We start from the raw sequence: 14,778 nt of genomic DNA on the forward strand, positions 1-14,778 counted from the left end.
CTTCTCTTCCTAATGTGTGCATTAAATGTAAATGAGCCTCTCTCTTCTCCTAGGTGTCCTTTCATAAGTCACATTGGTGGAGTTTGACCTTGGGACAGCAAAGCCTAACGAGTCCACCAGGCTGACCTGTGCTGTCAATGGATACTCCATCTCTAGTAGTTACTATCTGAACTGGATATGGCAGCCTCCTAGTGAAAGCCTAGAATGGGCGGAGCCATAAGTTATGGTGGTGGCACTTGCCACACTTCCTCTCTCAATAACTGAATTTCTATCTCACAAAGATAACAGGAGGAATGTGTTCTACCTGCAGATTTCCTCCATGGTGGCTACAGACACTGCCAAATATTACTGTACAGCAGCAAGCAGAGTGGGAGAACTAAACCAAAAGGCCATGCAAACTGAGGAAGCAGGCATTTGGCACGGCATGGGGGAAAAAAACCCAGCATATGCAAATGGCGGCGGCTACTGTCATTTGCATACGCTGGGGTTTTTCCCCCTGCCGTGATAGGCTACGTAAATATTTACGTAGCCTATCACGGCTCACTACAGGGACGCAAATGGTGGCAGCTACGACAGCCACCATTTGCGTCCCTGCAGGGCTGCCCAGAGGCCGGATGTCCGGCTGCGGGTGGCCGGAGCCAGCCGGTGGCTCTGCGGCTTGGCCACGGAGCAGAGCCAGCTGGGCAGGATTCCGGGGGGAGGGACGGAGCACCTCCCCCCCCACCGTGGATTGCCCGGAGCAGAGCCAGGTAGGGGTTTTGTACATCCCTACTAAGTACTTGGCTTCCTTCTACTGCTTGGGTAAGAAAACTAGTTATGGCCATTGTTATCATACTTGTGTTAGTAATTGCCATCCCTTGCTTTGTGCAATGTTGTATAAGCCTTGTTTATCCTTTATATATGTGCTGTAAACATCCTACAGGCCACTATGCAGCCATGCCTGTGAATGAGTTTCCCCTATTTGAATTGTCCAGCTATCCAGCCCATCACTTAAAACGTAAAGAATGCTATTCATGATCCAAGATAGTACAAAGAGTACTATTTGGATCAAAGGGCAAATTGTGGAAAGAATCCTCTGCACACCTCTGTGCAAGAACTGAAAATATATAGCTCTTTGCTTTCAGGTTTTTTTGCTGAAAAAATCAATTTTTACCTGCATCTAGCACAAAAAAACTACTTGCCCAAACTGTAGGGATGTACGAAAGTCACTTACCTTTCACGGATTATGTTGATGGTGGCGGGGAGGCGTTCCGTCCCTCCCCCCAGAATCCTTGACAGGGGGGGTGCTCTGTTCCTCCCCCCTGGAATCCTTGACAGGGGGGGAGGCGCTCTGTTCCTCCCCCCCCGGAGTCCTCCGCGTCCGGCTGTGCTCCGCAGCAGCTCTGCAGAGCACCCGGCCAGGCCAAGCGAGCCCAGAGCTGTCCACAGCTGGATTTCCAGCTGCAGAGGGCTCTGGGGGGAAAAAAAGCCATGTATGCAAATGGCGGTGGCTACGGCCACCGCCATTTGCGTTCCTTATTTTGGGCCGTCTTAGTCTACGTAAATATTTACATAGACTAAGACGGCAAAAATAAGGGGAACGCAAATAGCATAGCGGACGTTATTTGCGTTCCCCTTATTTTTGCCGTCTTAGTCTACGTAAATATTTACGTAGACTAAGACGGCCCAAAATAAGGAATGCAAATGGCGGCGGCCGTAGCCACCGCCATTTGCATATACTTTTTTTTTTTTTTTTACCTAGTCGTTTTAGGCTAAGTAAAAACTTACGTAGCCTATCACATCTCTGTAAAAAAACAAACAAACTACAAATGGCAGCGGCGGCAGCCGGTCGGAAGACCAGCTGCCGCCGCTGCCGCAGCCGCCACCGGAGCCGCCGCCACCCGGAAGATCTGCCCCAGGTAAGTCTCGTCCCGGGGGGGATCCATGGGGGGGGCGAGGGGGGCAGGCCTTTCTGCCACAGATTTCGGGGGGCCGAATGCACTGGCATTCAGCCTCACCAAGATCCGTGGTGGAATTCTCTGCCATCCCTACCAAACTGTCTGAGGTTTGGCAGCTTAAATGACCCACATTGGGGCAGCCACGTTGTCCAGATTTCCTGCACTTCTGTGACACCAATGAGAAGTTATAGATCTTTGCTTTGACAGATTTTGTTGAAAAAAGCACAAAATGTGCAATGAAAAACATAGAGTGGATTTTACACAGTCTGGACATCCCTAGCCACAATGATGTCCAACATCGATCAATAAAGATGGAATTAATTAAACCAAGAAATTCATTAAGGAAGCAATCCTGTGGCCACTACACACTGTCTAGAGAGCTATAGATTTTTTTTCAATTTCTGGGAACTGAGGTCAGAGCCAGGACTCCAAATGCATTTCCCAGAAACTGTGCTCCCTGTCCAATCCCCTGTCCCCTCATAGCCAGCACTGTTTTCTCCACACTAGCTATATCTCCACACTCAAAAAAAGAGCTTGGAGACTAGGGGTGGACGAAAGTCCCTTACCTGTCGTCGAAGGACGTTCGTGGTGGGGGGGAGGCACTTCGCTGCTCTCCCCATGAAGTTCAGGCCGGGGGGGGAGGCTTCCTGCCTCGCCTGGCTGAAATTTAGGCCGGGAAGGAGGCTTCCCGCCTCGCCCGGCCGCGAACGTGAAAGTTAAAAAAAAAAAAAAAACGCCCCCTGATAGGCTACGTGACGATTCACGTAGCCTATCACGGCTAGATCTGCAAAGTCAGCCGTGATAGGCTACGTCAATTGTCACGTAGCCTATCATGGGTGACTTTAAAAAAAAAAAAACAGCGCGTACGCTAATGGTGGCCCCCATAGGGAGCCGCCATTCGCGTTCCTTATTTAGTCACTGTAGTCTACATAAATGTTTACGTAGACTACGGCGAAAATAAGGGCAACGCAAATAGCTTTAAGTTTGTGGACTTCCAGAAAACAAAAAAGCATACTCAAATGGCGGCGGCTACAGCGGCCGCCATTTGCGTTCCCTTTTTTCACTGTTTTAGCCTACGTAAATATTTACGTAAGTTATTATGACGAAAAAAGGAGAACGCAAATAGCGCCCACTATGCTAATTGTGTTCCCCTTTTTATTTGCCATAATAGCTTACATAAATATTTACGTAGGCTAAAACAGTGAAAAAAAGGGAACTCAAATGGCGGCTGCCGTAGCCGCAACCATTTGCATATGCTGTTGTTGTTTTTTTAGCTTGCCGTGTTAGGCTAGGTAAATTTTTAAGTAGCTCATCACGGCAAAGACAGCTACACCAATGGCGTGGTGGCTGTCATTTGCGTGGCTGCCTTTGCTGTGATAGGCTACATAAATACTTACGTAGCCTATCATGGCAGCCTGGCCAGACACAAATGATGGCCACTATGGTGGCTGCCATTTGAGTCCGCAGTAGCCGGCCAAGAGACCAGCTGCTGCCGCTGCCGCCGGAGCCGTCACCACCACCACCACCAGAACATCCACCCCAGGTAAGCTTCGTTCTGGGGGGGATTCTGCGGGGGGGTGGGGGGTTTCGGGGGGCCGAATGCCAGTGCATTCAGCCTCACCAAAATCCGTGGTGGAATTCTCCGCCATCCCTAGGGAAGGGATGGAGCACCTCCCCCCCCACCGTGAATGTCACCCTTCGAAAACGTGACTTTCATTCATCCCTACAGGATTTACACAGGTCACACCTTCCAAACTGAACACAATCTCGGATACAATCTGTGGTTGAAGTCGATACATTTTCAAGCTAAGAATGTGATTTACAGAATCACACAAAATGTCATCAACAGCATGCGTACATCTGAAAAATGTGTATGGAAAAAAATGCATAATTTTGAAAAATGTTCTCAGATACACTTTAATCATTGTGAGAATAACGTGCCCATTTCAATAATGCAAACAATTAATGAGAACATTCAGAAAAAAATACTTGTGATCACAAGTATACATGGATTTTCATACAAAAAATAAAACCAAAGTTCACACTCTGATTTGGACTCAGGTTGGAATGAGCTTCAAGATAGAATTTGGAGAACTTCAACGAGTTTGAGTTTTGCTGATTCGCACATCCCTAAAAACAAACTGAAAAAAGTTCTCATACATCCCTAATTCATTTATCAAACTTATAGCACAGTTGCTCATCACTTGATGTCATAAAGATAAATGTTTTGACTGACAGAATGGCAACCTATTGCTTTTGAAGTAATCCACTTCCAATACGAGTTGGAAATTTACAAAAGTTCTCCAAACTTCTTGGTAGATTGATAAACATCACAGGCTTACCAAGGAATTCAAGACACATCATTGTAAAATGCACCTTTATGAATAGTGACTGCTACTAAACCTGTATATGATCATATTTTGATATACTGCATCACCTACCCATTTGGTTGGAAAACTTCCCTTCTGGACATGGAACACAATCATAGCAGCAAAATTTTTCCCCTTCCTTATTTCTCTTCTGATAACCAGTATGGCAGGAGGCACTACACAGAGAAATTGGACACACCTATCGATAAACATGAAATTAATTTAGGATGGGGAAAATTAGGTATTTTGTATTCATAGGCTGATTGACAAAGAATCAAACAAACCCCCAAAATGGATTGTCCATGGAGGCTGGGGGAAAACTAGGGATGTACAAAAGTCACTTACCTTTTAGTGAAATTGATTCGAGGGGGGGAGGCGCTCCATCCCTCCCTCCGAAATTCTGGCTGGGGGGCGAGGCACTCCATCCCTCCTCCCCCCGAAATTCTGGCAGGCCAGCTCTGCTCTGCAGGGATTCTGAGGAGCCGCCGGCCGGCTCCACCAGCAGCCGGACATCCAGCCGCTGGCTAGCAGGGATGCAAATGGCGGCAGCCATAGCCACCGCCATTTGCGTCCCTGCAGTCAGACATGATAGGCTACATAAATGTTTACGTAGCCTATCACGGCTGATTTAAAAGAAAAAAAATGCGTGTACGCAAATGGCGGTGCCCATGGGTGCCGCCATTTGCGTTCCTTATTTTGGCACGTCTTAGTCTACGGAACCATTTACATAGACTAAGACGGTGAAAATAAGGGGAATGCAAATAGCGTAGCATCTACACTATTTGCGTTCCCCTTATTTTCCCCGTCTTAGTCTACGTAAATGTTTCCGTAGACTAAGACGTGCCAAAATAAGGAACGCAAATGGTGGCACACATGGGCACCGCCAGTTGCGTATGCACGTTTTTTTCCTTTTAAATCAGCCTTGATAGGCTACGTAAAGATTTACGTAGCCTATCACGGTGCTTTTTAAAAAAACTAGCTCTGATAGGCTACGTAAATCTTTACGTAGCCTATCACATTTTTTTGTTTTGTTTTAACTGGAAATGGCGGTGGCGGCAGCCAGTTGTAAGACCGGCCGCCACCACCGCCGCCAAACCGCCGCCAAACCACTGCCAGAGCCGCCGCCGCCAGGAAGTTCCGCCCAAGGTAAGTCCCGTCCCGGGAGGGCGGGGGGCAGACCGTTCCATCACCGATTTCAGGGGGCCGAATGCGCTGGCATTCGGCCTCCCCGAGATTCGTGGCGAAATTCTCTGACATCCCTAGGGAAAACAGAAAGATCCATCAGCATGTTTGTGTGGTTTTTTACACAAGGCAGTTTTGTTTTGTTTTGTTGTTGTCACACAAATCTTGTACAGAAAATATAAGCATATTTTCAAATGTTTTCAGGAACAGAGATAGGTGCCATTTTAATGCTACATCTGTCTTTAGACTTTTCATGAGTTACATGGCACTGACTGGGTAGACATGGGGAGGTCTACAACACTGAGTTTCACCAAAATTTCTTATTTCCCCAGTTGCAGTCCATTTCAGCCTGCCTTCTTACCAGTTTGAGAATGTGGCTGAATTTGTCACAAAATAGTCCACATAAAAATTCACAGGCGCATATCTGCGCATATAGGTGCATATAGGTGCATAGGAAAGATATGGTGCATATCTTTCCTAATGTGCAGAAATTTTGTAATGTGCACAAATTGCTGCACATACTTTTCCTAATTTTTGCAGGCATTTTTCCAAATCTAATGCATTTTTGTGCACACTTCTCAATATACATGATTTTGTGTGCTTTTTTTTAAAAAAAGGTTTCAAACGCAATTGCAACATTCTGAAGAGTGTGTTATTGGTGCATAATTGCATTCCAATTCCCTTATACTTTCAGCAGATCTGAATTTGATAAGTTTGTACAAAATTTTTTGCCTTGACAAATTTTATCCCACATCCCTACTGACTGTATTACAGAGTTAAATCAACCATGACAAGGTAAGATTTGGCATCAAAGGAACTTTCCCACTTCATAATGGAGACCCTGGGATGTGGACAAGGTGCTTGGCCAGGACCAGTTGACCACCTATGTGCCTGACCTCCATGGCTTATTACAACTAATAAGGAGAGTATATATGGCTGGGTCCAGGAGGTTGTAAATTCCTACTTGAGAGTGGGAGTGGTGCTGGCCTCTTTAAAAGAGGTGATAATTCGGTCACTCCCGAAAAAGCCTAACCTGGACCCGGATGAAGTTAACTATAGGGATGGCGGAGAATTTCTCCCCGAAATAAGGGCTATTTGCGTTGCCCTTATTTTCGCCGTAGTCTACGTAAACATTGACGTAGACTACAGCAACTAAATAAGGAACGCGAATGGCGGCTCCCTATGGGGGCCGCCATTCGCGTACGTGCTTTTTTTTTTTTTTTAAAGTCACCCGTGATAGGCTACATGACGATTCACGTAGCCTATCACGGCTGACTTTCCAGATCTAGCTGTGATAGGCTATGTGAATCGTCACGTAGCCTATCAGGGGACTTTTTTTTTTACTTTCGTGTTCGCGGCCGGGCGAGGCGGGAAGCCTCCTCCCCGGCCTGAATTTCGGCCGGGCGAGGCGGGAAGCCTCCCCCCCCGGCCTGAATTTTGGCCGGGCGAGGCGGGAAGCCTCCCCCCCCGGCCTGAACTTCACGGGGGGAGCAGCGAAGCGCTCCCCCCCACCGCGAAAAAGCTGCGAGAAAAGGTAAGTGACTTTTGTTCACCCCTAGTTAACTAGTATAGACCGGTAGGCAATATCCCCTCCCTGGGCAAGTTGCTTGAGGAGGTGGTGTTCAGAGAACTCCAGGCACTCTTGAATGAGATTATCTAGATCCATTTTAATCTGGCTTCAGGCCTGGTTTTGGAATGGAAACTGCCTTGGTCACCCTGTGGGATGACAGTTGCTGGGAGAGGGACAGGGGGAGCGTGACCCTGTTGATTCTCCTGGACCTCTCACTGGCGTTCGATACCATCAGTGATGGTATCCTTCTGGACAGGCTGTCTGGCCTAAGTGTTGGAGGCACTACAATTCAGTGGTTTCAATTCTACTTGGATGGCCAATTCCAGAAGGCAGTATTTGGGTATTATTCTTTTGTGCCTTGGCAGCTTTGTTATTGGGTTCCACAGGGCTCTGTTTTATCCCACATATTGTTTAACATCTAGATGAAACCACTGGGGGAGGTTATCCAGAGGTGTTTGGGGGGAGGTATCATCAATTTTCAGATGACACCCAGCTCTATCTCTCCTTTTCATGAAATCCAGGTGAGACAGTGGCTGTTTTGAGACAGTTCCTGGGCATAGTAATAGGCTGGAAGAGGGCATTTATAGGGGTGTACAAAACCCCACTTACCTGTCTCTGCCGGGTTCCACAGGTGGGGGGAGGCGATCCGTTCCTCCCCCCAGAATCCTGCCCGGCTGGCTCCGCTCCGCATCCAGGCTGTGGAGCCACCAGCTGGGCCAACCCACAGTGGGGCCTCTCTGCCGGGCTGGTGCAGATGCACATGGCGTCCTGTGTAGAGGACACCATTTGCACCCCTAAGCCGGCCCATGGTAGGCTACGTAATCAGTCCCCTATGCCATTTGCGTTCCCGCTTTAGCCGTGATAGGCTATGTAAATATTTACTTAGCCTATCATGGCAAAAAAAAAAGGGAATGCAAATGGTGGCAGCTACAGCAGCCGCCATTTGAATTCCCTTTTTTAGATTTGATAGGCTACGTAAATATTTACGTAGGCTATCACGGCTTCCGCAGGGATGCAAATGGCATCCCTGCATTAGCCGTGATAGGCTAATTAAGTATTTATGTAGCCCACCACGGCTATATGGAAGAAGCGAATAGTGGCCGCAGACATAGCCGCCATTCACAATGCAGCGTGGATGGCAGCAGGTAGGTGCTCCATCCTGGGCCCATTTGGTGGGGTGCGGGCGGGCTTCATTCTCCCATGGATTTCGGGGGGCCGAATGCACTGGCATTTGGCCTCACCGAGATCCGTGGTGGAATTCTCCACCATGCCTACAATAAACTGAGGCTATATTCAGGCAAAATGGAAGTACTGTTTGTGGTGGTTCATCTGCCTGGCTAAATGATGTTCAGCCTTAAAGGATCAGGTTTGTAGTTTCTGAATGCTCTTGGACCCAGAACAGTCACTCAAGGCACAAGCGGACTCAATTGCACAGAACACCTTTTATCACCAACTATGTCCTAATTTGGACAGAGATAGTCTAGCTATAGTTATCTATGGATGTCAGAGAATTCCGCCACGGATTCCACCGAATTCCATGATGGAATGGCCTCCCTGGGGCGGATGCGGCAGCAGCGGCTCCAGCGGTGGCTCCGGCCGTTCTGGTGGCAGCCACCATTTGCATCCTTGCAGGCAGCCATGATAGGCTACGTAAATATTTATGTAGCCTATCACGGTAAAGGTAGCCACGCAAATGGCTGCCTTTACCGTGATAGTAAAGGTATCATTTGCATGGCTGCCTTTACCATGACAGGCTACATAAATACTCAAGTAGCCTATCACAGCAAAGAGCAGGGGCGCAAATGGCATAGCAGCTGCCATTTGCGTCCCTGCTCTTTGCCCTGATAGGCTATGTAAATACTTACGTAGCCTATCATGGCTGCCTGCAAGGATGCAAACAGCGGCCTCTACAATGGCTGCCATTTGCGGCTGCAGCAGCCCGGCCACGGCTGGAATTCTGGCTGCGGCTAGCCCTGGCCAGCAGCTCCACAGAGCCACTGTGGAGCGGAGCCAGCTGGGGAGGATTCTGGGGGGAGGGACGGAGTGCCTCCCCCCCACCGCAGATGCCCCGGCTCAGAATAAGGTAATGTTTCGTACATCCCTATAGTTATCCATGCTCTGATAACCTCTCATCTGGATTATTGTAATGGATTATATGTGGGGCTGCCTTTTTGAAAACAGTCTGGAAACTTCAGCTGGCAACTACTGTCAATGTGATCATATTATTCAAGTACTTTTCCATCTGCACTAGGGGTGTACCGATTCCCCACTGTCTGTTCCAGTGGGGAATCCGTGGAGGGGGGTAGGTGATCCATTCCCCCCCCCCAGAATCCTCTAGAGCAGTTCCACTCTGCTCAGATTCTGGGGGGAGGAAACTGGCTTGGGGCGCTTACCTTCCCTCCTGCCAGCCAGAGCTGTTTGCCTCCTCCGTGTCCCTGCTGATTGCCTTTAAAAAAAGTCTTTAAAAAAAATGGCAATTGGGAGGATGTCCCCACAGACTTATATGCAAATTAAGTCATGAATCTTGCGGATAAGTCTACTTGTCCATAGGCTTATACGCAAGATCCACCGCTCTATTTTGCATATAAGTCTATGGGCACATCATCCCGATCACCATTTTTTTTTTAAAGAATTTTATTTTAAAGCAATCGGCAGGGACAGGGAGGAGGTGAATAGCTCTGGCTGGAAGAAGCAGCCGGGTGCTGTTCCTCCTCTAGTCGTCCTGGAGCAGAGGTACTGTGGTCCCGATCCACTGTGGATTCCTGAGTCCAGATTCCAAAGAATCTGGCCTCATTTAAATCCACAGCAGTTTTCTCTGACATCCCTAATCTAGGGATGGCAGAGAATTCCGCCACAGATCTCATCGAGGCCGAATACCAGTGCATTCAGCCCCCTAAAACTGTGGCATAATGGCCTGCCACCCCTGCCACCCCGCGGATCCCCCCTGGGACAAGACTTACCTAGGGTGGATCTTCCGGGTGGCGGCGGCAATGGCGTAGGGATGGGGGAGAATTTCTCCCCGAAACGTCGGGGGGCTGAGTGCCAACGCATTCGGTCCTCTGAAGGTTGTTCGGGGAGAACTCCTCCGCCCCCCCGCCCCCCACCCCCCCCGGGATGGGACTTACCTTTCACAAATGTCCCTCCCAGCGGCGGGTCCCGGCGGCAGTTCGGCAGGTCTTCGTCAGACGCGTGGGCAGTAGCCGGTCTTTCGACCGGCTGCCGCCGCTGCCATTACAAGTAAAGTAAAAAAAAAAAAAAACGCCCCTGTGATAGGCTACGTAACGATTAACGTAGTCTATCATGGCTAGATTTGCAAAGTCAGCCGTGATAGGCTACATTAATCGTCACATAGCCTATCAAGGGTGACTTTAAAAAAAAAAAAAGCACGTACGGCTAATGGCAGCCCCCATAGGGAGCCGCCATTCACGTTCCTTATTTTGTCCCTGTAGTCTACGTAAAGATTTATGTAGACTACGGTGAAAATAAGGACAATGCAAATAGCGTTGCCCTTATTTTCGCCATAGCCTACGTAAATCTTTATGTAGACTACAGCGACCAAATAAGGAACGGGAATGGCGGCTCCCTATGGGGGCCGCCATTATCCGTACGCGCTTTTTTTTTTTAAGTCACCCGTGATAGGCTAAGTGACGATTTACGTAGCCTATCACGGCTGACTTTGCCAATCTAGCCGTGATAGGCTACGTTAATCATCACGTAGCCTATCACGGGGGCGTTTTTTTTTTCTTTTCTTGGAATGGCGGCGGCGGCAGCTGGTCGAAAGACCGGCTGCCTCTCCCGCCCTGCTCGAACACCTGCCTAACCGCCGGCCGGACCCGCCGCCGGGAGGGATATTCGGCGAAGGTAAGTCCTGTCCCGGGGGGGGGTGCGGGGGGTGGGGGGGTGCGGAGGATTTCTCCCCGAAACTTGTTCGGGGGGCCGAACACGTTGGAGCTCGGCCCCCCGAAGTTTTGGGGAGAAATTCTCCGCCATCCCTAGGTCTAGTCTGGTCCGATAGGTCAGCCTTGCATCATAGTAGCTGTCATAGATGTGGTGCCCGAGTGTAATATTGGGCAAGATCTTGGGGTTTGCATTGATCTCACTGATAACAAATACCAAGGCCAAGACATGCTGGTAGAACTTCATCACCAAACTACAAATGAAGCATTAAATATTATTTCAGAAGATAAGTGTATAATATTTGTCATCATTTTTTTTTTCACAGCACTGGAACACTCTGGCTTTAAATATGGCAGTCTAATTTTCAACTCGAGCCACATAGGCTTTCATCTTTGTTGAGATGAAGGAGAACAAACAAAGGCATGGAGATGAGCAGGGATTGGGAGGGATTAGTAAAGCACAAGTTTTTGAGAGGTAGTACAAAATGGTATGAATTTATGGCTCTGTTGTTGTTGTTAGAATGGATTAGAACAGCTAGAACATAGATGGCACATGTCTCATAGTGAATGTGAGCAGACACAAATATGAGCACAATGTTATGCCTGGTTTGTGACAGTGAGGGATGCAAAGCGATCTTACTTATCTGCCTAAATTGCATCCTTGCTTCGCTGTGTGGTAGAGCTTTTATCAGTGTTGAAGGGATTGTTACATCTCGACAATAGGAAGGATATGTCAGAACCTTCAAAGGGCTGTGATGGCAAGTTTGCTAGATGGTAAAGTACCTTGTATTCACTTTGACCTAGGTAACATTATTGATTATAGATTTCCAGAGGAAGTCTTGTTTTGTGGGAACAATTTCATTTGCTCTGGATATGGCCACGGATTCTGGAGGGGTGTGTGTGTGTGTGTGTGTGTGTGCGTGCGTGAGAGAGAGAGAGAGAGAGAGAGAGGAGGTCTCATTTTGTGGGAACAGTTTCATTTGCTGAGGCCTGAGGATGTGGCCAAGGAATTTGGAGAAGCTTTCCATGTTACTTGCATTATCAATCCATGGCACTCTGGACTTCTTACATCTAGCTGAGGATGATTTATTGTGTGGGTTCAGGTTATTAATGCCTCAGAGAGAGAGAGAGAGAGAGGTCCCAGTCACCTTGAGGTGACTATGAGACCACTTCTTAAGAAAACCTTGCCAGACCTGGGGAATTGCAACAACTATTACACTACCACAAAAATCCCCTTTGGAGTAAAGTAATTAAGAAGGTGTTGGCAGTCCAATTCCAAGCCTTTTTGATGAAAGAGATTATATTGACCCAGGTCAGTGTAGGTTTTGGACAGATTTCTCAGTGGAATAGTTTTGGCCACTCAGATACAATGGGACAACAACCATGTCGATTCTCCCTGATCTTTCAGTGGCTTTCAATACCATTGACCAAGGTATCTTGCTGGACTATTTCTCACCTATTTCCACCATATTGGCACATGATGTTTTGCAGTTACTTGCATTGAATTGCCCATACTGCCTTTGAGAATATTAATTCCTGAATTATGGATTCAGACATTTTCATGCTCACATAAATCAGGAAAGAAAATAAATAAATGCATACTTACATGGGCAGGTCAAAGCCAAGCTCCTGAGAAGGGTGTTTCTGGAAGGAAACTTTGGAGAAAACGTAAATAATCTGAGAAATAATCCCACCAATGGTGAGGTCTCCGGGCTGATACCACTCATGTGGAACAGGGAGGGGATTTCCATGACACTTTGTTATATTTATTTTTCATGAAATGTGAGGGAAGATACATAGCAACACCACTAACACCACCATGTGAGGGCAAAGCTTCTGTCTGGATAAGATCCTCCTGTCCCTCTACAGTCCCATTACTATAAACAGCCTAGTTTAAAGAAGCTAATACAATTTATAAAGAGAAGTGTATTAATGTTATCCTTAATATCCATACTTTTCCAGAACTAAAGTAGACTGATTTAAGGTTGTGAACATGGAATTGAATGGTTACAATTCAAACTGATAGAGCCTGGCCTGCTACTTTCCCCTAATCCCAGCTGCTAATGGCAATGTGGAGGGGTTGATAAAAGCTTTTAGATTTATGTTGGGATTTTTTCACTACTACCTTCTGGAAAGCCACTTGAGGTTTTCTCAAAGATTCAATAGCTTCACATAATTGCAAGGGAGTAGGGGTGGACGAAAGTCACTTACCTGTCGTCGAAGCTTGTTCGCAGTGGGGGGGAGGCACTTTGCTGCTCCCCCTGTGAAGTTCAGGCCGGGGGGGGGAGGCTTCCCGCCTCGCCCCGGCCGAAATTCAGCCCGGGGAGGAGGCTTCCCGCCTCTCCCGGCCGCGAACTCGAAAGTTTTTTTTTAAAAAAACACGCCCCCGTGATAGGCTACGTGATGATTAACGTAGCCTATCACGGCTAGATCTGCAAAGTCAGCCGTGATAGGCTATGTTAATCATCACGTAGCCTATCACGGGTGACTTAAAAAAAAAAAAGCTTGTACGCTAATGGCGGCCCCCATAGGGAGCCGCCATTCGCGTTCCTTATTTGGTCGCTGTAGTCTACGTAAAGATTTATGTAGACTACGGCGAAAATAAGGGCAACGCAAATAGCGTTGCCCTTATTTTCGCCATAGTCTACGTAAATCTTTACGTAGACTACAGCGACCAAATAAGGAACGGGAATGGCAGCTCCCTATGGGGGCCGCCATTATCCATACATGCTTTTTTTTTTTTTAAAGTCACCCGTGATAGGCTACGTGACGATTTACGTAGCCTATCATGGCTGACTTTGCAAATCTAGCCGTGATAGGCTACGTTAATCGTCACGTAGCCTATCACGGGGGCGTTTTTTTTTTCTTTTATTGGAATGGCAGTGGCGGCAGCTGGTCGAAAGACCGGCTGCCGCTCCTGCCCCGCACGAACACCACCGAACCGCTGGCTGGACCCGCCGCCAGGAGGGACATTCGGCAAAGGTAAGTCCCGTCCCGGGGGGTGAGGAGGACGGGGGGGTACGGAGGATTTCTCCCCGAAACTTGTTCGGGGGGCCAAACACGTTGGCGCTCGGCCCCCCGAAGTTTCGGGGAGAAATTCTCCGCCATCCCTACAAGGGAGATAATAATGACCTCTACAAAGTTGGTCTCTGAGGGCCTCATTTGTAGCAAACAATTTTTTTACATTTCCACCACTATTCCTTATTGATACATCTGTCTAGGGATGTACAAAAGGGATTTACCTTGTCCCGCAGCTTTTTTCGCGGTGGGGGGAGGCCCTTCGCTTCTCCCCCCGAAGTTCATGCGAGCGGGGGGTGTCTTCCTGCCTTGCCCGGCTGAAATAAGGAACGTGAATGGCGGCTCCCTTTTGGGGCCGCCATTAGCCGTACGCGCTTTTTTTTTTTTTTAAGTCACCCGTGATAGGCTACGTGACGATTTACGTAGCCTATCATGGCTGGCTTTGCAAATCTAGCCGTGATAGGCTACGTTAATCGTCACGTAGCCTATCACGGGGGCGTTTTTTTTTTTTTACTTCTCTTGGAATGGCGGCGGCGGCAGCCGGTCAAAAGCCCCCACCCCTGCCGAACCACCGCTGGGACCTGCTGCCGGGAGCGACATTCGGGAAAGGTAAGTCCCATCCCGGGGGGGGCCAGAGAATTTCTCCCCGAAACTACTTCGGGGGGCCGAATGCGTTGGCACCCGGCCCCCCAAAGTTTCGGCGAGAAGTTCTCTGACACCCCTACATCTGTCACACACAGATTCAGGGTGACCTCAGTAAGCCACCAAGAAGCAAAAAGGAAGGCAACGTATGCAGCATGGAAACA

This window comes from Heloderma suspectum, chromosome 6, assembly GCF_057233095.1.
Source record: "Heloderma suspectum isolate Gila_16-S chromosome 6, 16-S_ref, whole genome shotgun sequence".
In the NCBI taxonomy this organism is placed as follows: Eukaryota; Metazoa; Chordata; class Lepidosauria; order Squamata; family Helodermatidae; genus Heloderma; species Heloderma suspectum.